Below are 26,640 nucleotides of genomic sequence, written 5' to 3'. Positions count from 1 at the left end.
CTTACTATGTAGGCCCACTGGCCTTGTGCTCATAGGACTCTGCCTACCTCTGCCTCCCAAGTGCTAGCATTAAAGGCTTGTGTGCCACCGCACCCAAATGGGTTGTGGCTCTTAACAAACTATTGTGAAAATAATTTTCCCCAAACAAACGTCAGGAAATGATGGGCATTCCAAGAAAACCGTCTCTCTATACTCCCTAAACGCTAGCTCCAGGGACTAGCATCTTTTTTTTTTTCCACTGTAAAATTCATACGAATGGTGGGTGGGGGAGAACAGGTGGGGAAATCAAGGTCAGGTGGGGCGGCTAAAGAAATCGATTCCAGTTTAAGGAAAACAGGAGCCAGACGCCAGCGCCCACCTGCTTTAATCAGCAGCCCATCCCCCTGCAAACTCATTTTCCAGGCAATAGCTTAGCTCTGGCCTCTCCTGGAATGTAAACATTTTCCAAGGTTGGAGTGATCTTTTCACATCATAAAATATATAATCCTTCTGAAGTGGGTCCTTAGAGTTTCAGGTTGTCGGGCTTATCAAATAACTGAAATAAATAAATCAACCTTTTCCGGTTGGGGTCAGTGGCTTGCGGAACCAGTTGTAAATAGGGGATCAAGCTCACCTGACATTGCTTGCAGCGTTATTAGATGAGCTGCCCATAAGCAACTGTGTCCTCCACAAGCTAACATCTCTTACTCGTGACTGCTTCAGTATGGAAACATTCACGGGTACTGTCATGGCTGAACTGTGCCCTTCCCTGCAAAGTTCATATTGAAGTCTTAATCCTCCAAACCTCAGAAGGTGAGTGTATTTAGACATGGGGTTTAAGAAGGCAATTAAGGTTAAATGAAGTTGTTGAGGTGGCCTCTAATCCATGTGACTGGTCTGTTTATAAAGGAGATTAGGGCTCAGGCATCCTCAGGAAGATGTGGAGATGGAGAATTGGGCATCCTGAAACCAGAGGCGCCGGCATGGTGCTGTTGGACTTCCAGTACAAGGAAGCTAAGGTTAGTTTCTATGGCTTAATATACATGCCTCTGCTCCTTTGCAAGGAAAGCCCTAGAGAATTAAGATCCCAAAATGAAAAGAACAGTATATTGAACCCTATGTACCTACCACCTAGCTTCAATAATTTACTAGGCACACAATTTTTTTTTTAGAATATTCTAAATCTCAAACATCAATCACATCATTCGCTGATAAACCTTGCATCTCTATTTAAGGCTTTAACACAAGCCTTATCCACTAGATCATTATCTTACTTGACAAAACTGCTTGGTCACTCTCTGGTTATATTGAAATCCTCCCTATGTCTCAGAGAGGTCGTATTTATGGACACTTTATATCAAAATCAAAATTCAGCTTTGTATTGGGTGGTTGCTGCTTTTAAGTTTCTTTTATTGTAGCAGAGACTGCAGTCTTCTTGTGAGAGTGTGATTTATTGGAAAATGCTAGGCAGCTTGTCTTGGAGAGCACCCATCTTCTGATTTGGCTGATTCTTCGTGGTGTAGCTTAATTTATTTCCCTCTGCCTTGAATTTTCTGTATTTAGTAATCCAAGATTTAGAGGCTTGTCTAGATTCCGCTTCAGTGTTTTAAGCAAGAATATTTCATTGAGATTTGAATTTTTAAAATGTTAAAATAACCCACAATTTATTTTTTTTCTATTGGAAATATGCCTAACAGCACATAAAATAGGTCCTGGGTAACTGGTAAAGACATTCTGATGTTTTGCATGACAGTCAGAAAACAAAATGAGAGGAATAAGGGATACGCCAAGGTTACCCTTTCCAGTAAAAATCTATCTGAGAATGGAACCCCCTGACTGCAAGAACTACTACAAACTCCGGGGCTTACAGAAGAAAGGTGTATTGTATTGCTTTAAAATCATGTTGGTGTGGTAGCCACCTGTACCAAACAAAAGTGAGCCCCGACCACCATACCTGACCCTTCAGAGGCTTCCTTTTGCTGTGTTAGAAGCAGAATCTTCTCCGCTCACGTAGCACTCCCTAAGGTCCTCCCTGGGTATGGGGCTTCACGGAAGCCCCGCTTATGCAGCAGAAAACCAAAACAACCTATGCACTCAAATCAAATGGGGGCTTGTCAAGTCTGTTGTGGAATACAAGCTGTCTTTAAAAATTCGGTAGAATTGCGTGTGTTAGCATGAGCCATCTCTGAGATATAGTGTGTAGTGAGGAAAGCATGTAGCGTAGGCTACCAGTCGTGCAATGCTTATGCTCACTATAGGGCTGGGATAGTATTACAAGCATACAGTCAGAGCAAGGAAGGGAAATCAGAGGGCTGGGTAGGCAGCTGGTACAGAAGATAGATTTGCTTTTATTTGTAGGCTCTTTTGTGATCATTAAAGTTTTAGCTATGAATAGGAATTACTCCTTCAAAAATAGCAATGAAGTTAACTAATGCTTTGGAAATTGGGGTGTCCTGCATGAACTGTCAGTGATGTTCAGAGCTGAGCCAGGAGTTGTGGGTCCCTGACTGCGTTCATCAAGCCCAGGGATGACAGACAGCTGTGGGGTTTCCTTTGAAATACTTTTCAGCTTGTGTCTGAGCACTTTGAAGAGGCAAAGCAAACAGACTTTTGGAGCCGTTTTCAGGAATCGACTGTGTTCTGTGTTTCAAAGGATTTAACTCACAAATGGACCTTTCTCTAGACTGACATCGCCCACTTTGAGAAACTAAAACAAGTAGCTCGTACCCCCCCCAAATGTTCTAATTATTATTACCTCTGATCAAACATGCAATGTCAAGTCTGGAAGAAAAGAGGAATTTCCAAAATAGAGTCTGTTAATGTTTTCATAAAACATGCCATGATGGACTATACATTGCAGGGACCAGGGAGGAAGTCTATTAATAGAACTGTGCAAACAATAACAAGCCCGCAAGGGCCTGGACATTTTTACAGATATGAGAATGAGCTCTTGGCTCTGTAACTGCGGAGCCATTAAGACACCTGCCAGCATGACTTCTTATTTGTGTAGGTCCCCTCACCCCATTAGACTGTGTGTGGAAAGACATTTTCAAACAAAGTAAAAATCAGTCAAGAAAACTCAAAAGCCCCAGCTCTGAAGTTTGTTGAAGGCAACATTTGGGAAGCATGAGCCATGGACGTCAGCGAGAAATGCTGCTGAGAGTTTTCAAAGGTTTAACCCATCAAAGTCCTGATTCATCCAGGTGACGTAGACAGATGCCCACTGATGGAGCTGTCTCCAGACTCTAGGCTTCTGGGATCCATGCTGCCAGGCACCTGTTGTCACAGAGCAAGCTGTCTCCTCCTAGACCTTTATTCTAGCAGCTGAACCTGCTCAAATCCAGCCTAAGAGTGAGACTATGGGGATAGTGAGACCAGAAACCTTCCTGCAATTCTTTGCCCTATTAACTGTTCAAATTCCTCATTTATTCTTTTGAGAAAAGGGGCAGATAATATGTGTGCTAAAATGTTATAAATATATCATGGTGATCAAAGGCGTGGTTAAGATTTGGATCTGAAATAATCACCAAAACTCAGGTGTTAAAAGAAAAGATGTTGACTCTAATGGGCCAGTGGGCTGAAGTGTGCAGCCCTTGGAAGATGATTAGATCACGTGGCTCTGATTGCATAAAGGGACGTTGCTAGAAAGTGGTAGAATCCTTAGTAGGTGAGCCTATTTGAAGGAAGTGGGTCCCTGGGGGTTGTGGGCAGGCTCTGGAAGGGCATGTCTAGTTTACGGTTCTGCCTCCTCCCTCTTCCCCCCCCCATCCCTCTCTCCCTTTGCACCTCCCTCCCAGCTGCTGTGGGGGCAACAGCTTGGCTCCATATTTCTGCCATGACAATTCCGTTTCACCAACCGCCCAGAAACAACAGAGCCAAGAGACCATGCACTAAACCCTTTGAAATGATAACAATAAGTTAATTGGGGGGGGGGCATCAGTCACAGTGACATTAGTCACAGTGACAGAAGGTTAGAGGACCTATGGGGACTCAGTTTGAATCTCAGTTCTACCATCTGATCCCCACAAGACTGCCCCAGAGGCTGGTGCTCGAATTGAAAACTATGAACTAATTCTGAAGGCTTTCCCTTCAGAGAAACTCTCTCTCCCCTACCCCCAAGTCCAGCTGGGAGGGCAGCTTGTGTACGAAACATTCCATCAAGCATCAGGACCCAAGGGAACTATGGTCCTAGGCTCTTCCTGGTGGGAAGGGGAAAGGACCCTCAGCTAAGCTAGGGCCTCCTCAAGAGAGGAGCTGTCCTGAGCAGAATCTGGAAACTAAGTTGCTAGTGGATATTAAGAGACAGTCATGGTGGACAAAGAAGGATTCTGCAGCTGGAAAGTGACAGAATGCACCTAGCTAGGCTCTGGCACACAGCTGGACAGTGACCCATCCATTATCTGCAGGAGGGTTTATTTTTAAGATAAGGTCTTTGAGGGGAAGCTCAAACCTGGCTTGAATTTGCCACACTCCTGCCTTACCCTACTTCCTGTGTGTGCAGGAATTAGCTCAAGTAGCTCCATGAGGGTCATGGTGTATACTATACATTTCTCCTTACCAGAGTTTGCCAACAACATGCACTGATAGCAGGTAGAAGGTCTTGAGCACTCTCCCTCCCTTCTGGGAGACTTCTCTCTCTGTCTCTGCTCCATTTCTTTGAAATAGTAGGGGCTGTTGATGTGGACAACTTACGGGGTGGAAACAGTGGAGGGCAGAGAGTCACTGTGTAAAAAGGGTCACATGCCTCTCCACCTTGTCGAGATATCCCTGCCCATTGGCATCCCCAGTTGTCCCAAGTGTTACCCATTTTCACTGAATAGACTGTATGGCTAGAAGGTCCCTCCTTTCTAAGCCTAGGTTTATAACAGGAGGTCTGACTCACTGTGGGGGACAATTTTCAATCTTCATATGCCTAAAGAATTTACTAATTTTAACACATTTATAATTCAGACAACTGAATGTTTTCTTGGAAGCCATTCTGAGCATCACAGGTTACTGAGAAGGCTGCCATCATAGATGTTGCCATGTTGAATAACTGGATGTCTTGATATGAATCAAGGAGTCACTTGTTCCTAGCAGTAAACCTACTTGAACCCACACTTGGTCTGAGGTACCTTTGAACTCAGAACACCTGCTTTTCTACAGCCTGGCTGGACATCAAACTGACCCAGAGTTTTCCTGATCCAGGTTGACCATCGTCGTTGAGATATAGAGGCCCTAAGACAATGGCAACAGTCACTGTGCTGGTTCACAGACGTGACTGTGGGGAGTCTAGGAGCAGAATCCTTGCAGTTCCTGGGTAGCCTTCTCTTCCTCCTAGCACAGGGGCCAATGCTAGCACAGGGGCCAGCAATGCGGTGTGCTTGGTGTTCATTCCTGGAAGTTCCCTTAAGAATCTACCTCTTCAGCCCTCCCAGCAATTCCCAGGAAATACACAGAAGTGTCTGTATTTTATGTCATCACTGGGTGCATTAAAAAGACAAGGAAGAAGCCAGAAATGCAGAAGAGTCAAATGTAGGCTTGGCAAACAGAATGCAAAGTTTGAGGCTTAGACTTGGTCCCTTAGCAGGGAGTGACTTCTGCCTCTCTTTTCAGTCTTGCTCTAGATGCCCCACTTCCTACTGCCCTCCTCCACCTGGGATCTGCCCAGGCCTTGGCTTACTTGCACATGGGGCTTCCTCCTCAGACGCTGAACTCCTTAGTCCTGACCTATGGTGCCTGTAAACTCCTCCAGGGGAATGTCTTCACAAGAGCAAGGGCTTTTGTCCACTACTGTCTCAGCGTTTAAAATGTCTCATATTCACTAATGATTATAGAGCCCCATCACCTGTGCTTGGCTTTTGCTATACAAATCCCCATGCCAATCTAATGCAGAAGGTACAAGACCCATATTTCACAAATGAAAGAGGGAAGGCTGCAGAAATTAAAGAATCTGCAAGAAATCCTACAGGCTATTTAATGAGAAAATAAAGGAATAAAATTTTCAGTAAAAACTTCAGTAAATTTCAGTAAAAAAACTTCAAAAAAATTTCAGTAAAAAAAAAAAATAAACAATGTGTCCCAGTATTCTCAAAGAAGGGAAGAAAGGTGACAATAACTATAAGGGAATATAGCCAGAACCTTGTTCAAAGAGGTTCGTTCTTATTTTATTATTCTAGTAACCTTTTTAAATACATGACTTTTTGAGAAATAACTTGAGATGATCAGCTTAGTTGACAAATTGAAAAAGAAAACTTGTGTTTATTTTATAAAACATCAATCATTGCTGAATCAGTGCTCTAGAGGCATCTGCTTGGCATTGTGATAGCTGAGGAAGGTCCTTCCTTCCCAGGTCAAAATAGCTTCAGGCAGTCACACCATTGGCTGTGACTTGGTGTCCTGCTAAAATACGTATCCCCTGAAAAACAATCTAGTCTTCTCAGATCTTTTAAATGATGATTCCAATGATCCATAAGCATCCCCCCCAAGGGAGAAGAAGGGTAGACAGTCTTGGAGGGTTCTCCCCACTGAGGGTGGGGATCGCCCAGGGGAGAGAAGAAAGACCAATTGACAGGTGTCCCCTACTAAACACATCTAAAGTAGATTGGCAAATTAGTCTAGTAAAAAAGCTTGCATGTTTATCCTAAGTTTTCCTCGTAGATTTGAAAGTGGTAGGAACTCCGTCTACCTTCTCAGCTGTACCCCAGCCTCCTAAATAAGAACTGTGCCTGGCATGTAGCATGTTGGGGGTGGCTCAGTGCAGATGTTGCAGTTAATCTCAGGGTCCTCCCTGCCCTCTTTCTGCCTTCCCATCCTTCCAGTAGGTTCTGTCTTCTATATCCCACCAATTTTCTCCCCTAGAAGTGAACTTCTCTTTGGGGTTTTTCCAGTAACTATTTCCACAAGGACTTATATGATGACTTTGATCATATCTAGATAGAAATTTGTGAAGAGTTTTGAAAAGCTTATTAATATCTTTTATGGCAATATGTCCCATTATTTTTAATCCTAACTCACTCGGTAGAGGGCAGAGGCTTGGCATTGTTGGCTCTGTGGTCCTTTTTTTTTTTAAAGATTACTCTGTGTGTGTACATGTATGCACATTACAATGTTACATGGGGGCTGAAATATGAACTGAGGTTATCATCACTGAGCAGTAAGCACTCTTTTTTTCTTCAATGATTTTTTATTTAACTTCTTACACATGTTACTCTCATTTTCCTCTCCCTCCCCTCCTCCCCTGGCCCCCCAATCCTCCCAACCCCTCATCCCACTCCATCCCCCCTCCACTCTCCAGGGAAGGTAAGAGCTTCCATGAGGGATTTTCAGAGTCTGTTATATCATCCCAGGCAGGACCTAGTAAGCACTCTTAACCAATTCTGAAAGTGCTGGATTAAGCCCAAGTTATCATTAATGCTTCACTGATGTCAACTGGAGAGCATTCTTAAAGCATTACTTATAACTTTAACTTACAAATAAGCAACACACACACACACACACACACACACACACACACACACACACACACACACCACTTTCCCTAGGAGGAAATGAAGGAAAAATACATCACTGTAAGTGCCACTGGGTAGCTCCAAGATGTCCTTACCTTCTTTGATTTAGACAGATGATCTGATAACAATTCAGCTCGCTGAATGTAGCACCAATGAGTTCTGTTGAACTGTTTATTAACAGCGGGTAAGACTTTATGTTGAGGTTGCATTATATATTTCCATATCTGCTTTCTTCCCAAGGATCAGCTCTCCTAACTACTAAGAAATGTTCATTTTCTACAGATGTTTCCTTTTTCTTTCTTAGGAAGGTGTGAGCACTTACAGAAATATCGCATGGCATCTCCATGGCAAAATTAACTTCCCACCACTTTTTAAAAAAATAACTTACTTGTTCTTATTTTATTTGCTTTGGCATTTTGCTTGCATGTATGTCTGTGTGAGGGTGTCAGATCTTGGAGTTACAGACAGTTGTGAGCTGCCATGTGAGGCTGGGAATTGAACCAGGGTCCTCTGGAAGAGCAGTCAGTTCTCTTAACCACTGAGCCAGCTCCCTATCTTCTCTGCCACTTTCTGTATTGGGTTATGATGGGGTGGAAAGTCCATCAGGTTCTCCTCCTCTCCTTCCAATCAAACATATCAGCAAAGACAAAAAGGCAGCCAACATGTAAGCAGGCAGCAGGGTGTTACTAACTGATGAACACAGCCTGTAAGCTCTAGCTGCAGGTTAGGCTGCAGCTCCTGGGTCTAGTTGCTGTTAGCAATGCTGTCTCTCAGGTTAACGTGTGATCTGGTAGGCTGCATTCATGACGGCTTGTGCGTATGACGGAAGTAAACAGTGGCAGGCCCAGTTCCACTGTGTTCTAAACGGAAGAGAGAATGGTGTGCCCCTTCAAGTTCCTGGAATAAGGAGCCCCTGGCTTTCTGTATCTTCATTTTGAGGCAACATGGGAAGAGAATATCACCTCCTGGGAGAATAATTGAACTCATTCTTTCCAGAACTTTCTAGCAAACCACTACAGAGGTTTTTGTCTCATAGGAGACTTCTTCCTTCAGAAGGTCTACTCTTTCTCAGAAGGTGTCAGAACTGTTGATTTTGTTATCACCTTACTACAGATGAGGAGCTGAGGGGACAAAGGGTCTAACTCCAGTTACATAGGATACTTAACACAGCACCTTAAAGCCAGAGCGTGCCTAACTCTAACTCCTTACAGGCCACCTATCCAGCAATCAGACCCTCTCCCTCTCTCCTTCCCTCCCTCCTTCTCTACCTTCTTTCTTCCTTCTTTCTAGTCTCAAATATCCCAGACTGGTCTCAGACTCACTATATAGACAAGGATGATTTCGTTTTATGTGGTGCTGGGTATTTTTCGATGTGTCTAGTATCCATAAATCCTTTATTAACCGACATACATCCCTGGCACCTTTATTTCATTTTGATTAGCAGCAAACTGAAAATAATATGGACTTAGATTCTTTCTTTAATTACAACACTATAAAGGCAATCAAAGAATCATATCTTTTTTACTCTCATTAAAACCATTCTGGGCTGGGGAGATGGCTAAGTGAATTAAGTGTTTAAGTTCAGATTTCCCAGAGTCCACATAAGAGCAGACTCAGTGTGGATCTGTAATCCTAGTTTTCTTACAATAGATGGCATCAGAATCCCAGAAGCTAGTAGGTCAGGTAGCCTGGTGAACCTAACTATAGACAAGAGGTCCTTCATGTCTCAGTGTTGGAGGACAAGGACCAACACCCAAGGCTGGTCCTTGTACACACAGCCTTGTACATTGATACCCACACTCAGGTACATGCACACTCTCCCATGCTCTCTCTCTCTCTTTCACACACACACACACACACACACACACACACACACACTCACGCACGCTGCTGTTTCATTACCCTCTTGCATGCTTGGACCCTTGTACCTTCCTCCCTGTGAGTGGCTGGAGAAAGAGGAGGCATTATGTCATGTCAGCCCGCAGTACTGCTCACCTCCAAACCTCATTATGACCAGTCACTTTCTGAAGCTGGCCTGTAGTGCTGAGACAAATGATTGCATGAAGTTTTAAATAAACATACAGTATTTACATTATGCTGTTTCTTGGAGTGATTTATCTTCATCTTCTTTCAGTCCTGCTCTCTGGACATAAAAGACACAAGCTTTCTGCAGTTTATACAAACCAAATCCTCTGTTTGCTCTGATTAAGCATTCATGGGTCTTTAATATTGCACAGGCTTTAGAGTGGGGATTATTCCCTTTGGGGGCAGTGGAATTAAATACATTAGCCAGTAGAGATAAGGGAGGGCAGGGGAGTTTAATTGCCATTAAAATAGATATGGTCGGTAACAAAAATAGAAGGCACAAAAAACAGTCTGTATTCTCATTTTCGCCTATCGTGGATAGAGTCCTGTGATCATGTGATCTTGGAATGCTTCCAAAGCTGATAGTTTGGGAGATGTGGAAATGGGCCAGTAATGGGCCAGGGAGCAAGTCAGTAACTGGGTCCCTCGGCTGCCTTGCGCCTCAGGGACCTTGCCCTGAAGAGTGGGAAGACCAGTCATCCACCATGAAGAACATTCAGCTCTGTCTGGCATGATCCTGACTGAATCCGTGTAGCACCGCCATGTCACCCAAACCCCCACAGCTCTCTGAAGGCAGTTCAGAAGCTCGGCGAGGGCAGCTACCTCACTGTGTGGCCCCAACCAAGTAACTGGAGGAAACCATCACAGGTGATTCCAGCCGACAGCGCTACACGTTTTTCCCCTTTCATAATTGCCTGATCTGTCAGAGTTTCCCTTTTCGTTCCACTTGTGGATGGTGTAAATGGATCTTGTCATGCTCCCCCAGGAGCTGACACTTGGGGTTCACAAGGTAACTTGTCCAGTTGGCGTGTGTGGTACTGATGCAGCGGAAATGGCTTTCAGAGAGCACTGCGTGAGCCTAAGAGTTTCGCAGTCTTTTACTTTGCTGGCTTTAGTTCCAAGCCGGATTGGGGGGCGGGGGAGAACAAAGCAAATTCTTGGCCAGTGCCAATTAGGAGCCCTATGAAAGTTAACCATAATTGGGGAAAACGCGACTTAAAAACCCAGGGCCTGGAAAGATGGCCGGTGGGTGGGGTCGCACACCTGCTCTTTAGAGGACCCCAGGTCAGTGCACAGCCCCCACACTGGAGGACTCACAATGGCTCCAGAGGATCCCACAGCCCCTCTGGCTCTGCAAGTACTGCACTCAATGTACAAACACACCGGTACACACATAGTTAAAATGTAAAATACAGATTCATGTATGTATATTAGCAAACTCTATCTAGACTAATACTAAAACCAACCAGTAGCAGAAATCAGATTGGGGACTGCCTGGGGTGGGGGTGACAACAGAGGGGAACATAACAGAGACACAATAGGTACAAAGATTCAAGGCCAACTCACACACTAAAAGTAAGCGGATTTTACTGTGTACAAGTCACATTTGGATAAAACCGACTTTTAACTTTTATCAGTTTTTAGTCCTAAGGAGCTTTGGGAACCTTTTCTAAATCTTTTATTTTAATGTAATAATTATTAAAAGAATTAAGCTACCACTCCATGAGTCGTTAGCAATAGAGCGGGATATTTCCCCCTCCAAACAAACACAATAGATATCCATCAGCTTTAAGTGCTGTGGCTGACAGTCTGGGCCCTTACTGCCAACTGCTATCTGACAAGTTACAGGATCGGGCGGGCAGAGGAGCTGGGAACTGCAGGCTGCCAGCTCTCCGCCAGGCTGCACAGTCCTCTGCATCCCGAGGCTGTTCATTCTCAGCGGAGAATATCAACGTTCTTTAATAGCAAGATGTGCCTTTTTCTCCCACGTGAACACGGGGATACATATCCATCAACCTCATCCCCTGCGCGGCTTCAATTTTTCTATTCTCCAAGTGCCAGCTCTGGCATATTACACGTGTCCATTCCGGAGGCTGGGTAGATGCAGGCACAGGAAAACATGGTTCAACAGTTCCAGCACCTAAAAGGAAGAGCAAAGCGCAGATGGGGGATCCGGGTGCCTGAGTAGCCAGGTCTAGCAAGAGCAACAAATCCCCAGCTCCGGGTGGGCGATGGATCCGACCTCAGGAGACTCGCTGCTGCGGCAATGCATCCCTCTTCTAGAGCCAGACACACCCTGCTCTTGCTCTTTATAGATGCCTAGGGTTCGGGTGTTGTGATTCAACAGTTGATACTGAACATCGCCCACCCCACCCCCAGAGGAAAGACAGCCAGAGCCAAGCCATTTCTTACTCTCTCTGTGGTCCTGCAGGCTCTTGGAATGTTTACACTAAACTCCAGGCCTTGGAAGAGAATTTACAGCCTTATCACTGGAATTAAAGGCAATGTCAGCCAGGGGGATGTGCATCTCCTTTGCGCCTTTTCCAAGCAAGCCAGAGTTGGCTTCGTTTAAGGCGGGTGGTTATTTTATCCTCTCCCCGTCTCTGACTGAAGTTCTTCTTTGAAGATTCCCTGTCGTCTTATTTGCGACAGTGAGGATTTATCTGTGGCTTCTATTCTAATATTAATATCTAAAAACGATTTCTATAGGAAAATCTCATAAAAATCAGATTCTATGAAATCAATGAAAAGATTGCTGCAGGTCATGTTTCCTTTAAAGAATTAAATTGATATGAAAGAATATTGGAAATAGTTGTAACGTTTAAAAATAACAGCAAACATGTAGCATTAAACACTATAGCCATTTTGTTTTATGGACTTTGAAAGTCCGTGATCCAGTCTGGAGTTTTCAGAACCCCTTGCCATATTAGTAGGTAATCATACCACATGTTTGCATTTGTGAACTCATTATTTAAGTTTTTAAAAATAGATGTGAATATTCGTGTCTTATATGCATGAAACTATTTGCATATTTCTGTTGCTTTCCCCAGGACCATGTTTCTGAGAGGTCTCTGTTCTGCTGATGCAGCTATAATTTATCCATGTTTGCCGCTGTTATCCCCCCCCCATTCTTTCCTGGTCCACAACTGGAGTATTTCCCATTTTATCTATTTGGAGTGCTGTAAATGATTTTATATATTCCTCCTGGTACAAACTCTAGACATTTTCTAGGTTCAGCAGGGAGAGCATCCACCGTTTTCTATATATGTTGAGATAAACTCTCTCACGAGCCATATTTAAATATAGAAACTGCCCACACCTTCACCAGCGTTTCCTATTGTCAGTCTTTTTTTTTAATTTAATGTCAATAAGACAGACACTTCTAGGCCGGAGAGATGGCTCAGTAGTTGACAGCACTGACTGTTCTTCTAGAGGACCCTGGTTCAATTCCCGGCACCCACATGGCAGCTCACAACTGTCTGTGACTCCAGCTCCAGGGGATCTAACACCCTCACACAGACATACATGCAGATAAAACACAAATGAACATAAAAAATAATTTTTCAAAATGTTTAAAAGACAGACCCTTCTTATTTTAACTTGCAATGCTAAATAAGTTAGAATACTAGATGCATGGGTTGCTCATTCCATATGTATTACTAATATCTACTTTTGTCCTTTCACTATCTTTATAATGAATGTTGTTGAGTAGGGTTCTTCATTTTAATGTAGTTTAATTTTTCAATCTTTGTCTATATGGTTTGTGTTTGTCTAATTTAAGAAACGCTTCCTTAATCCCAGTCTACAAAGGGAGTCTTGTATACTGTCAAGAGTTCTAGCATTTTCCTTGCACATTTGTTTTACATCACCAGAATTCACTTTCATGTTGTCAGAGAAGATACGAACTCAATTTTGTGGGCCATGTAAATAGTCAGTTTTCTACCTGTCACTTTTGAGAGTCCTTGAAATGTCGTAGCTTCCGTTACAAACTTAATACCCAGAAGCATATGCAGTTTGCTGAGTTGTAACCCGCAATCCCCGGGTTGAAGCCATAGACTCCTGGGATGTAATTAGGATTATATGAGGTCATGAGGATGGGGCTTCATAGAAGGAGGAAGAGAGTCTGCTATCTGTTACAAGAAGACTCAGTAGGGAGGCAGACACCCCTAAACCAGGGAGGGATCCTCATTCAGAACCAAGTTAGTTGCCATCCTGCTATTGTCCCTGCCCCCAGAGCTGTAAGAACGAATGCTCACTAAGCCTTACAGCCTGTGGCATTTTATCATAGCAGTTCAAGTCGATAAGCATTGGTGTATCTCTTCTGGGCTCTCTATTGTACGATTTGCCTACCCTTAACCTCCATTATTATGCATTATAAATAGCCAGCCACACATAGTACACTAATTCTCCTTTGGCCCTGTGATTCTCTTACTTGTTAGAATCATCCCTTCACTTGACACAGAATAAAACTTGGAGATTTTTATAAGAATCATATTATAACTCAATATTGACTTAAAGAACTCTACTCTTAATGATATTGAACTTTCTAACCCAACAGCATAGTATATGATTTAAGACTTTGCTAATGTATTTAAATAAATCTTCGTAGTTTTATACATATTCTCTGAAATGTATTCATAGAGCTTTTATATTTCATGATGCATTGATGTTTTCTTTCTTTAATCATTCACTTCTGCATCGCTGGGGACCAAGTCCAGTAAGTCCCCTATGCTAAGCAAGTGCTCTGCCAGTGAGTCCACACCCCGCCCCAGCCTCATTGAAGAAGTGCCATAGAGTTTTAAGCATTGATTTTGACATTCAGCAACTTGTCATGTTATCTACTGGTTATTTTCTTCTAGATTCAATTTTTCTCTGGGAATAAAGACAGTTTCATTAGTCGACAAATCTTAAACATTCTAAAATTTTAACTTACTTCTACCTTAACTGTATTGGAGAAGGGTACTCCTAGGAGGCTGTTTTCACAGGGAAAGCTCTATATGTTGGATTAGGTGTGGGGTTTACAGTAGGTGCCCTTTGTGCAGGAAGTTCTGTTCCTGTTTTAGTAAGCACTTTCCATGACTGTACGCTCAGCTTTGGCAGACAAGTTTATGTTATTGAGATAATCCTGTGCTTTCTTTATTACTATGACATGTTTAGGCGATCAGTTTTCAATGTAAAAATTCACCTCAAAACTCAATTTTGGTGTATAACTTCATTCCACATATTTTGCTTGTTTGCTTTTGAGCCTGGGTGTCACACTGTAACCCAGGCTGGTTTAATTACCTGTGATGTAGTCCAAGCTGGCCTTGAGTTCATGGTGATTCTCTTGCTTCAGCTCCCAAGTGCTGGTCTTCTGGGCATACACCACTATGCTTGACTCTCCACGTCATTATTTCTTTGAAGCAAATGATTTCCTTAGACTTTGCCCCATGTTGATGATACTGAACATTAGAAATATATTAAAATGGCATTCCTCTCTGTGATCTTGAAATACCTGTGTCATAAGTCCCTTGCAAGCACCATAAAAATGAGCATTTAGCCCCCAACTATACACTTCAGCCTTGGAGTTTTAAACCTTGAACTCATCATTTGAGCAACTCATGGAGTTTCAAGAGCAATACCTCCAATTCTTGAACAGCATAAATGTGATTTTATCCTGAAGAGTTACAGTCAGCTTCCTTCTGTGCTCTGGGTAACCATTTGCGTTGGATCGCCATACTTGCCTGGTATTTCCTCAAAAGTGAGCCTTCTCCTTTAAGGACAGGTGTGGCAAGCTCCAGCTCTCCATCCTTAAACACTGCAAGTGTCCCTTCTAAACCTTTTGCTGCTTCACAATCGCTTAATGGATGAAAAATAGGACATACATGCAAGCAAATATTCACATGCATAAAATAAAAACAAATACATCATTTGGGGGAAGAATTTTGAAATGTGGCCCAGTCAAATATTGACCTTCATGCACCAACCCCTGGGTTTGAATTCTTATTCTGCATGAAACTGGGTATGTGGTGCATGCCTGTCAACCTACCGCCCAAGAGGTGAGGTACAGGGGGAGGATCAGAAACCAGGGCCATCCTCTGCTTAAGCTGAAGACCTGCCTGGGCTGCAGAAGACCCCATGTAAGAAAGGAATGGGTGAAAATTGTTAAAGTTTGCCTGACTTGTAGTCAGGCTTCTTACAGGGAGAAAATAAGCCCCAGCTAAAGCGCATGCCTAGAAAACAAGGTAAATAGCTCATCCTTCAGGAGCTCCTACACATTTGCAAACTACCCACACCCCAGCAGCTGCCTTTTAAACATCCCCATCCGGGGGCAAGGGATTAAGCCTGGGGCCTCACACATACCCCCAGCCCCTCCCACCTGCCCGTTTGAGAAGGATGAAATCTTATTTGCTCAGTGATCCTAGGGTCTAGAATCCCTTTTATGGCAATAGAGTGGAGACCTCGCATTTTGTAAGAAGTGTCACTAGACACGGTTGTTTAGAAGTGAACATGATTGAACAGGGTCATTATGTGGAGGATTTTTGAAAAGTGAGAGCATAGCAAAAACAAACACTATTTTAAAACCTGGGTCCGCTGACCTTGGGAACTACAAAATCTTCAGTTTCTAAGCCATGCTTCACAGCTTCCGGCTGTCCCTTTGACACTGGCAATGGAACACTAAGGAACCCTCTCTGGTTGCTAAGGGGTCTGCGCTCCCACACAGAAACCCAGGGCCACACTGCTTAGTGCCTTGTCTTCAGGTGAAGGAGGGGCAGGAAGGACTCTTGAGAAGTCACTGAAACAAACTCAGGAGGAGGGGAAAGCTGGATGTTGTTTACGTTAAATGTTCTAGTCAGTAAGAACCTTCAAAAATAGAGACACGTTAGGAACTGGAGCGATGGCCCAGCTGTTAAGAGCACTGGGCATCCTGGTTCCATTTCCAAGAGCCACACAGTGGCTCACAACCATCTCTATTTTGGTCCCAAGGAATCTGATGCTCTCTCTGACCCCCACTGTCACCAATCACATACATGGTACACAAATACACTTGCAGGCAAAACACCCATGCACATAAAATAAATAATTTTAAACATACATATTTTAAAAGTAGAAGAGCAGAGACCCACATGGATAACCTAATAAACTACATTATGTTGAGCTTAATAAACCCTAAGTAATTCTTTCAACATATTGAGCTTGCTTTAAAGTATTCCAGCAGAGTGGAGGGGAGGCATACAGGCAGAAAAAACGTGAGACATGAGTCAAGATGACACAAGTCAGTCTCAATTGATTATTGACACTGGGAGATCAGCAGTTCACCATCTTTCCACTTTTGCAGAGGTTTGAGATCTTCTGTACTGAAAAGAATTTTAATTCTGTGATTAAGCTGTAAATAAGGAGAGCTGAATGTGTAGCTCAGTGGTGGAGGGTGCATGCCTAGCCCTGGAAAAGTGGTGTGTTTGATCCCCAGGACAGAAGACAAGGAAAGGAAGAGGGAGGATAGGAGAGAGAATGGGGGCAGGGAGAGGAGAAGAAAAGGGGAGGGGAAGAGAGAAGGAGCAAAGGAGGGAGAGCTCGAGGAGAAGGGAGGGAGGAAGGAAGGAAGGAAGGAAGGAAGGAAGGAAGGAAGGAAGGAAGGAAGGGAGGAAGGAAGGAAGGAAAAGAAACTATAAGCCCTGGGAGGGGTGGGTGTGCTATTCAGACCACCCCATTTAGCAATGACCTCTCAGCATCTGGGAGTGCCCGCCCTCAAACCCTTGGCTGTCAGCATCATCTGCAAAGTGCCTTTGCTACTAAGAGCCACTCCACTCAAGATGGTTCACATTAGCTGTCTCCCCAGCCATGACAGATGCGAGACCAAGCTACTCCACCCTCTGTAGTCTTCTAGAAACCATTGCTTGATTGGTCGATATCCAAACTGAAATGGCAAGACCGTAATTCCTAACTCCCGCTGGCCAGCCTGTGGCCCTGAGCATCCTGTTGATTCATGGGAACTATTCTGAAGATGAGCTGTGCAGTGGAGATGGCAAAGGATGCTGAAGTGTCATGTGGTTTTGATTGACAGGATATTCAAGAAGGGCTAGCTGTCAGTACATACTTATTTTTCATGTATCAGGATGGGTAAGTACAGCAGTTGGTAGTATCATGAGAAGACCAGTCTCTTCTCTTCCTTGCAATAAAACATGTTTAATATGCTGACTTCACTTCAGAGTACCAGGATGGCTGCTAAGGCTCTGGGTATCACATTCTCTCACAGCAGTGTCAAAGCAGAAAAATATGCTAATTCTATAATTGTATTCATTTGTTTGTTTAGTTCGGTTTGGTTTTTTTGAGAACAGATCTCAGTATGAAGTCCTCACTGGCCAGAAACTCTGGCTGTATAGATAAAACTGGGTTTGAACTCACAGAGATCTGCCTGACTCCCTTCTGAGTTCTGGGATTAGAATTGTTCACCACCATGCTTAACTTTATTTATTTGGGGATTAGTTCTTTTCCAGAGTCCCCTCAGTAGATTTCCATCCAGCCCCTTGGAGCATATGCCCACTGTGTCTATATTAGCGAGGATGGACATCCAGCTATTTGTCTTGGGGTGGGTCTCTATAGGAGGGAAACTCTCCTTCTGAGGAATCCCGAGTGGCTCAGGGATTGCCACATGAAATCTACACTACACTCTCTAAAGCCACGTGCTTATTGCCCCAATCAGCACCTAATCTGCACTCTCAAGGTAGGGTCTCTGGTATGGGGGCACACACCTGTAACGCCAGTGTCAAGCTGAATCAGGAGAGTCATCAGTCAGATACCCTGTCTGAAAACAGATACACCCTCACCCCCCACCCCTGCCTCACCCAGGAGGCTTCCCTGGCCAGATGAAGCTGGCTGTACTCATACTGCCAACATCTCTCACTTCACTGAAACATACATAGTTGATTCAAAGTAAAAGTAATTGCACTTATTCTAGATTTAGGCATTGTCAGCAAACAAAAACTGTGTGATGCTTAAGGTGTGCGATGTGATGTTTTGCTATGTGTACACTGTATATACTCACTATGAAGTGATTACCAAAATCAATGAAATTAACATATCTGTTCCCATAACTACTGTGCATGTGTGAGTGAGTGAGAGAGAAATTTAAGATCAACAAGTTTCCCAATTTTAAGTATTATTTGTCAGTGTTATTGATTATGCAAGAATTATTCTTCATCTTCCCCCTCCTCCTCCTCATCCCCCTCCTCCTCCTCATTCATAGATAGCACATCAACGACTGAAGGACTCATATTTAGTGAACCTTCCCTTTGCACCCATCCAGACTGTGACATCACAGTTCCACCAATAGGGTGAGACAAAATCACCACCTAGTCAGGGATAAAGGACAGGAGCTGTCTTAGCCCTGGTACCCTTGATAGCTGGATTTGGTATTGGCATCCCCCTTCCCCCCTTTTTTAACAAAAAGTTGCATGGCCGAACTGCTTTTGCTTTGTGTGTTCCTTTGTGTGACACCAAGTTTGTTCTTTGTTTCTCACAGCTATATTCTATTAACTCTAGAACTTTTTCACCCTGTGTAATGACATATTTACCTTTGGCACATTTCTCCCTTTCTCCCCACATCCGGCTACTTCCACCCTCTGGTTATGTGAGATTAAAGTTTTTAGATTCCACATGTTAGTGAGGTAATGCAATATTTTTCCTTCTGTGTTTGGCTTATTTCACTCAACGTAATACCCTCTGGGTTCACTTAGGTTGTCATACACACATACACATGACACCCCCATCATCTGCTGATGGACATTTAGGTATATCCCATACATTGGCTGTTGTAATTCTTCTTCGACATATTGATTTCATTTTGGAAATGATGTGTTTTATATGAACTAACTAAAATAAAACATTTTGCTGACTTAAGGGGTATAATATATATATGTATGTACATATATATGTACGTACATATATATATATATTACATTTACAATCAAGATAGCTTATTTTTTAAGACCAAAAACTTGATACTATGAAAATGATTCAAGTTGTCTCTAAAAACAAAGTTTCAAGAATCGCTAAGGGAGAAGGCAGAAATGTAAGACAGAAACATAAGAAAAGTAAATTGAGAGGGATTTTTCTCTCTTAACTAAATGATGGGCATGGCGGAGGAAGAAGCAAGCTATGTTAATTTTGCATTTTTCCATTTGTCTGACTAGAAGTTCTCCCTCTGCTACCAGCAAACCAAACCCATCTCCTCTTCTGATGCTTCTCATGCGCACCAGACTGACACCGCATCTTAACTTTCCACTAAGTATTTTGAACCAATTCATTATATTATTCAAAGTGCCCAGCAGAGTCGCCTTTACCGTGGTACCTGGCTGATAATTATTTCACAAGAAATAACAAATAGCATGACAATGTCCATTGAAGGAAGTTTGTGGTGTGTTCAAATAGTTATCTATGTCTTGGCTGAAGCTTGGAAGAGATTTTTCTAAGGTTTTTAAGCCCCCTTACCCCCAGTCCCACTTCTTGTGCTGGGGATGGAACCCCAGGTCTTGCTCATTTCAGACAAGTGCACTGCCATTGAGCCTTTTACTCATAGTTTAAGCTTTATGTCCGTGAATACACTCTATAATCAGTCAACCCACTGTAAGCAAAGTATGTCTTGCACTTGAGACACAAAGCATGGTCCTTCAGGGACTTCCAGGTTGGTAGAGTACACAGATACAGGCAAATGGCCCCTATGTCTGTATCACACAGTACCAGGCCTGGCAGTCTTCACCAAGAGAGGACCATGTACCCAACACAGCACAAATGGCTTATACGTTCTGATAAATGTAATGCCAAGACAGTCATGGAAATAGACACTGTTTTCATCTTTATATTCAAAAGCTGGAATACTAACAAAAACCTTCCAGTGCCCAATAGGTCAGAGATGGTAAGCATCAGTTAGGAGCAGATTCCTGGGCCACACTGAATTTCAGAAATCAGCTACGCATTTATTTATGACTTTTTTGTTTTTATTTTTGTTTCATTTGCTTTGTTTTTGAGACAGGATTTCATGTAGCCCAATATGCTGGTTACATTTTTTTTTTTTTGGTTAAGTTGATCCAAATTGTGGCTAACTGGCGAGAGGGATCCTCACTTGAGAAAATGCCTCCATCAGATTGGCCTGTAGGCAAGTGTGTGAGGGAATTTTCTTAATTAATGACTAATGTGGACAGGCCCAGCCCACTGTGGAGGCGCTGCCCCTGCGCAGGTGGTCCTATGAGGTGTAAGAAAAGTAGCTGAGCATCAACCTGGAGCAAGTCGGTAAGCAGAACTCCTTTGTGGCCTCTGCTTTCTCCCTGCTTCCATGTTCCTGCCTTGATGTTGAGAGCATAGCACAAAGATCCTTGTGCTCACAGATCTCCAGGAAAACCAGGAATGCTAATCACACAGGATCATCCTCTTAAAGGAATAGACGTAAAACCTGTTCTACTATCCAGAGGGCTGGCAATTGGAGGTGATTAACAGCCTGGCGATCTGTGTTATCTATTGGATCGGGTCATAGGAATTTATCACACCAGTAGAATGCAAGCTAGCTCATTCAGACTAGCCTCAAACTCCCTAAGCTAAGTAGCCAAGGATGACCTTCAGGTCCCCAGTCTTCCTACTTGCAGCTTCCAAGTATGGCAAGTAGTGAAAAGGTCAGAGTGGAGGCAGGGGGCTTGCTGGTGGGAACTTTGAGGGTGGCATCTGAATCGAGGCAGCGAGCAGCTCCTTGGGAGAGGGAGGCTTGAGGAGCGTGACACATGACAAGAAAACGGACTCAGAAGTGTCTGTTTCTTAGCCCAGTGGGGAAAGCTTTTTCCACACATTTACTCTTGTAGTCAGTGCTCACAGCCACCTAGTGCAGGCTAGAAGATTTAAACTAGATATAGCCAGGGCCTCGGAGGAAGGACAAAGTGGGAACTTGATGCCAGGTGTCCTTACTCCAATTCTGCACAACCACAGCATCAAACCACCAGGACCCGGCAGTCCATGACAGAAAGGGCAGGACACAAGTGACTTGAATGTGACTTGAATGTGGAGACAAGGAGCCGGAATTCCAATATCATGCGTGCCTAAGGAAGTATGTTTTATCTGGATGTAAAAATGGAAATACAGTTCAGAATCTGAGTCAAGGCCAAATTACCCTGAGAGCTGACAGAGTTCAAGCATCAGCTGAAACCCTGGTGTTAGACAGGGCCCCACAGCTTCGGGACCGTGCAGAGTGGGAAAGCATTTCTGCGGGAAATAATACGGTTAGAAAATAAAGGCTCCCAAGGAAAGGGCGAAGGAATTCGGGTTCTTTTGAAGAAAACCATCAAAGTTTGCTTATCAAAAACATTCTGTGAGAGAAATGACCAGTTTAGCCTCCATTGAGTTTATCCTCCTCTTGAAGGGGAAGAAGGCAGGCTTTATAGAAGCCAGAGAGCAGCCACTTCCCTGTGTCTTGGTTGCCAGACCAAAGGCCTGCAACAGCATCGCTGTCATTTACTTGGCTCTGGTTTCAGTGTGACTCATTCTGTTCCAGATTCGTTTATGCATCTCACCTAGGCCAGTCTTTTAATATTTTTTATAGAATTTCTTTCCTCTTTCTGTCTCTGTCTCTCTGTCTCTCTGTCTCTCTGTCTCTCTGTCTCTCTGTCTGTCTGTCTGTCTGTCTGTCTGTCTGTCTGTGTTGCATTGCAGAGGCATTTATTTGCACTCTGTGAGTCCCGGGTTATTGAACTCAGGACTCCAGGTTTGGCAGGGAGCATCGTTTTACCTGCTGCGCCATATCCCAGGCCCTAGGTCAGTGTGAAAGTTGTTCTAGAACAGTGATTCTTCACCTTCATGACCCTGTGACCCTTTGATAGAGTTCCTCATGTTGGGGTGACCCCCCAGCCATAACATTGTTTCATTGCTACTTCACAACTGCAATTTAGCTACTGTTATGAATGGAAATACAAACATCTGATATGCAGCCCCAAAGGGGTGGTGACCCACAGGTTGAGAATCAATGTTCTAGAACCTCCTGAGCATTTTTTATGACCCTGTTGAGGAAAAGTCAGCTACAAATTAAAAGAAAACCAAAGGAGAGCTTCCAATAAATAAAACTACAGATAATGGTGGTGGAGGATAATCTATTGCAGGACAATGGAAAGTAGTTTAAAAAAAAAACAATGGAAATGGTGTTAACACACAAACTTGTAAACTTTCACCCCCAGTAGGGGATCACTAGCCTGCAGAATAAAAGCTGGCTCAGGTTCCAAGAAGAAACAGAGAGCCAACACTGTATCCCAAATCCCAGGCTCTGGTCCCCGGGCTCCAGGCCCTCTGTAGAATTAAAACTGCCCTGAGGACAGGAGCTGTTACTCCTGCTTCAGCTCTCGCCTCAGACTGCCAGAGCACAGAGAAGCACAGCAGAACTTGCGTTTACTGTATCTCTCCTCTCTTCGCTCCGACTTTTCTTTCTTTCCTTCGTCAACTCTCCATGGTGAGAAACACCCACCTTTCTCTCCTTGAAAGAGTTAGACTCACAGGCACCAACTAACTTGCCAAGGGCAACAGTAGAAACTCAGCAGAAAAAGGATTTTACTTTCAGGGATATTAAACCCCAACACAGCTTGATGGGGAGGTGTGTAAAAGCATTTCCTCACCAAGTGTTTGAAAATGGGGCATCTAGAAATGATTCTGAGGATAAAGATCTACCTGAAGACCTGGCTAAACATCTTTTAAATGCACACACACACACACACACACACACACACACACTCACACACACACGTACTTAACACTTTCTGTAGTGCAGAAAAACTGTATAATCTAAGTCAATCTAAAGAAAATAGTCACTACCCATAATGGCACAATCTAAAAAAAGTCACATTTTGTAATTGGGTAGATTTCTTTCTAAAAATTTTCTTGTATCTACCCTACAGTAATCCATTCTGTCAATGAATACTCCTGGCAACATTCTATGGGAAACAGACACACAGTCAGCAAAATAAAAATAAAATTATGTAATATAATAGACTATGTTGGGGGCGTGGGAACAGTTCAGATTGAGGTTGGTGATTGGAGCTGTTCAGAGACAGAAGAGGGAGTGGTTTTTAAATAGAGTCCCTGGGAAACCTTGCTGAAAGAGCGCTATTTGTATAAACAGGTAAGCTGGATGGATTTTTTTTTAAACAGACTGCACAATGTACTTTGGTCGGAACATTCTTTTAAACATGCATACTTTTTTGTTAAGTATGTTGGAATGTTTTACCCACTCATTGTTTTAAATATGCTTATGGTGTATTTTAAGGCAAAATACTAGTGTTTTGATTAAAATCCATATGTTCATTGCCAGAATTTTGAAATATATCAAAAAAAAGAAAAATTATGGTATCAATAACCACATCTCTGAGAGGTAATCATATTTGGGCCACTTTGTCAAAAAATACTTTTACTTAAAATTGTTTCAAATGAAACATGATCATTTTCATTTAGTTAGATGCAAATGTTTTCCAAGTATTTTTTAAATTATGTTTTACCAAGTATTCTTTTTTTCTTAAGATTTATTTATTTATTATGTATACAGTGTTCTGCCTGCATGTGTACCTGCAGGCCAGAAGAGGGCACCAGATCTCCCTACAGATGGTTGTGAGCCGCCATGTTGTTGCTGGGAATTGAACTCAGGACCTCTGGATGAGCATCCAGTGCTCTTAACCGCTGAGCCATCTCTCCAGCCCCCAAGTATTCTTTTATTACATCATTTGTAACAAATGTCTGCTGTTGCCCTTGGGGGCCAGTCCCATAGCTACATCTCACTTTGTAACTGAGTTTCCTGATTTATTACTATTACAAAATCCCTTTGTATGTATCCTTGCACACACAGCTTATTCTTCCTTATAAAAATAAAGGCATCTGTCTGTCACATACACTGCAAACATTTTCTTAATTTGCTGTCATTTTAGTTTTACTTACACTGTATTTTGTCTTAATGGAATTAAGCTACCCCTTCCAGAAGGGAATTTTTTTTTGCATTTGTTTATCAGTTAGTTAGTTAGTTAGTTAGTTAGTTAGTTAGTTTGTTTGTGTGGTGGGACAGGCATTTATACCTCACAGCTTGTTTATGGCCATCAGAGGGCAATTGTAGGGGCAAGTCCTGGGTACTGAACTCAGGTCTACAGGCTTAAGCAGCCTGTACTTTACCTGATGAGCCATCTTGCCATGTTCTAAAATACCCTCAGCATCCTGAGGTGCTTCCCTTCCACCTTTTAAAACCCTTTCCCTGGTGATATTTATTTTGGCCTATGAGACGACATTTAGGAGCAATCTTATTTCTTTTGGAATAGTTATTGTTTGTTAACTGTTACAGGCTTTCTTTCCTTTGTTACCACCAGTCCAAAAATGATCTGAGTGCTCCACAAAGCCATAGGCAATTGGGATGGCTTTCTGTGGCTATCATCTACATGAGCCAGGAAATTATGCCTCGTTTGCCAGGAAGTAGATAGACTGAAAAAGAAAACTATTTTAAGGTAGAGAGATGAGAATATAATTTTAGAATTTCAACAGTGTGTGGTAGGAAAAATTCCAAATCCATAATTTTTATAAATACATAAGTAATATATAATCTTGATTGGTCATAATGGTGCACGCCCACAACCCTAGCACTTTGGCAGTCAAGGCAGAAAAATCAGAAGTTCAAGATCATGCCAAGTTACTTAGTAAGTTCAAAGACAGCTTAGGATACAGAGGCCCTGTCTACATAGGGAAAGGAAAAAAGACAGACAGAGAAGAAGAAAGAAGGACCAACCCTGAACATCAAAACACCTCTCAAAGCTCTGTCGAAAGGCGAACTAAGAAATCTGAATATTAGCCAAGCATGGTGGCATATGTCTATAATCATAGAATTTAAGAGGCAGTGGTAAGTAGATCCCTATGAGTTGCAAAGTCAACCTGGTGTACATAGAGAGTTCCAGGAGGCCAGCCAGGATGACATAGTGAGATCCTGTCTCCAAAAGACTGCTGCTGCTGCTGCTGCTACTACAATTAATAATAATAATAATAATAATAATAATAATAATAATAAGTGAACTTGAGGAAATGGTGAATCACTGTGTCTAAAAGCATCAAACGTGGCAGTCTGGGTCCTTCCAAGACTGGGTACTCTACATCCTTGTCAGCATGAGCTGTCACTTGTGTTAATGATCTTAGCCATTTTGACAGGTGTAAGATGGAATCTCAAAGTAGTTTTGATTTGCATTTTCCTGATGACTGAGGATGCTGAACATTTAAGAGTTTCTCGGCTGGGCGGTGGTGGTGCACGCCTTTAATCCCAGCACTCGGGAGGCAGAGGCAGGTGGATCTCTGTGAGTTCGAGGTCGGGCTGGACCGATAGCCTCCAAAACAATACAGAGAAACCCTGTCTCGTAAAAACCAAAAAAAAAAAAAGTTTCTCAGTCATTTCAGTTTTCTCTTTTGAGAATTCTCTGTTTAGATCTATACCCCATTTTTTAAAAATTGGGTTGTTTTCCTGATATCTAATTTTTTGAGTTATTTATATATTTTTAATATTAACCCTCTACTGAGTATGTGGGACTGCCACTTCGTCTGAATGACTGTGTCCTTTGCTGTACTTTTCAGTTCCATGAGGTCCCATTTACTCATTGTTGTTAGTGTATGTGCTAATGGTGTTCTGTTTAGAAAGACATTTTCTGTGCCAATGAGTTCAAGGCTATCCCCCACTTTTTCTTCTGTCAAGTTCAGTGTATCTGGCTTTATGTTGAGGTCTTTGATCCATTTGGACTTGAGTTTTGTACAGGGTGAAAAGTATGGACCTATATGCATTCTTCTACATTCAGACATCTAATTTGACTAGTACCATTTCTCGAAGATGCTGTCTTTTTATCAGTATGCATTTCTGGCTTCTTTATTAAAAAATCATGTATCTTTATGACTGGGTCTTAAATTCCATTAATTAACATGCCTATTTTTATGCCAATACCATGCTCTTTTTTTTTTTTTTAATAAAATCACTATAGCTTTGTAGTTCAACTTGAAATCAGGGATGGTGATATCTCCAGAAGTTCTTTTTTTCATTCAGGATTGTTTTAGCTATCCTGTTTTTTTTGTGTGTGTGTTTCCATATGAAGCTAAAAATTATCCTTTCAAGATCTATAAAGAAGTGTGTTGGATTTTACGGGGATTTCATTGAATCTGTAGGTTGCTCTTGGGTAGGGTGTTAATTCTACTGATAAATGATCCTTCTGTCTTCTGAAATCTTGAATTTCTTCAGTGTCTTAAAGTTTTTATCATACAAGTATTTTGATTACTTGTTTAGAGTTACCCCAAAATA

General features: G+C 42.6%; 1 long non-coding RNA gene across 2 annotated transcripts in view; it reads left to right on the top strand.

The window, feature by feature from the left end:
* Positions 1-664: 664 nt before the first annotated feature.
* LOC110340731 overlaps positions 665-26,640 on the top strand; it is a 71,621-nt gene continuing 45,645 nt past the window's right edge. The window contains exons 1-3 of one of the 2 annotated variants that reach the window (XR_005875744.1): positions 665-792; positions 889-998; positions 10,001-10,304. This is a non-coding gene — a long non-coding RNA (uncharacterized LOC110340731). Of the gene's footprint in view, positions 793-888; positions 999-10,000; positions 10,305-26,640 lie in introns of those variants that run through there. The other variant, XR_002382530.2, reaches the window with a different exon arrangement.

Source organism: Mesocricetus auratus, unplaced genomic scaffold, assembly GCF_017639785.1.
Source record: "Mesocricetus auratus isolate SY011 unplaced genomic scaffold, BCM_Maur_2.0 Super-Scaffold_6730, whole genome shotgun sequence".
Lineage (NCBI taxonomy): Eukaryota > Metazoa > Chordata > Mammalia > Rodentia > Cricetidae > Mesocricetus > Mesocricetus auratus.
Note: the sequence above shows the minus strand (reverse complement) of the source record. Positions and strands in the feature narration are given on the sequence as shown.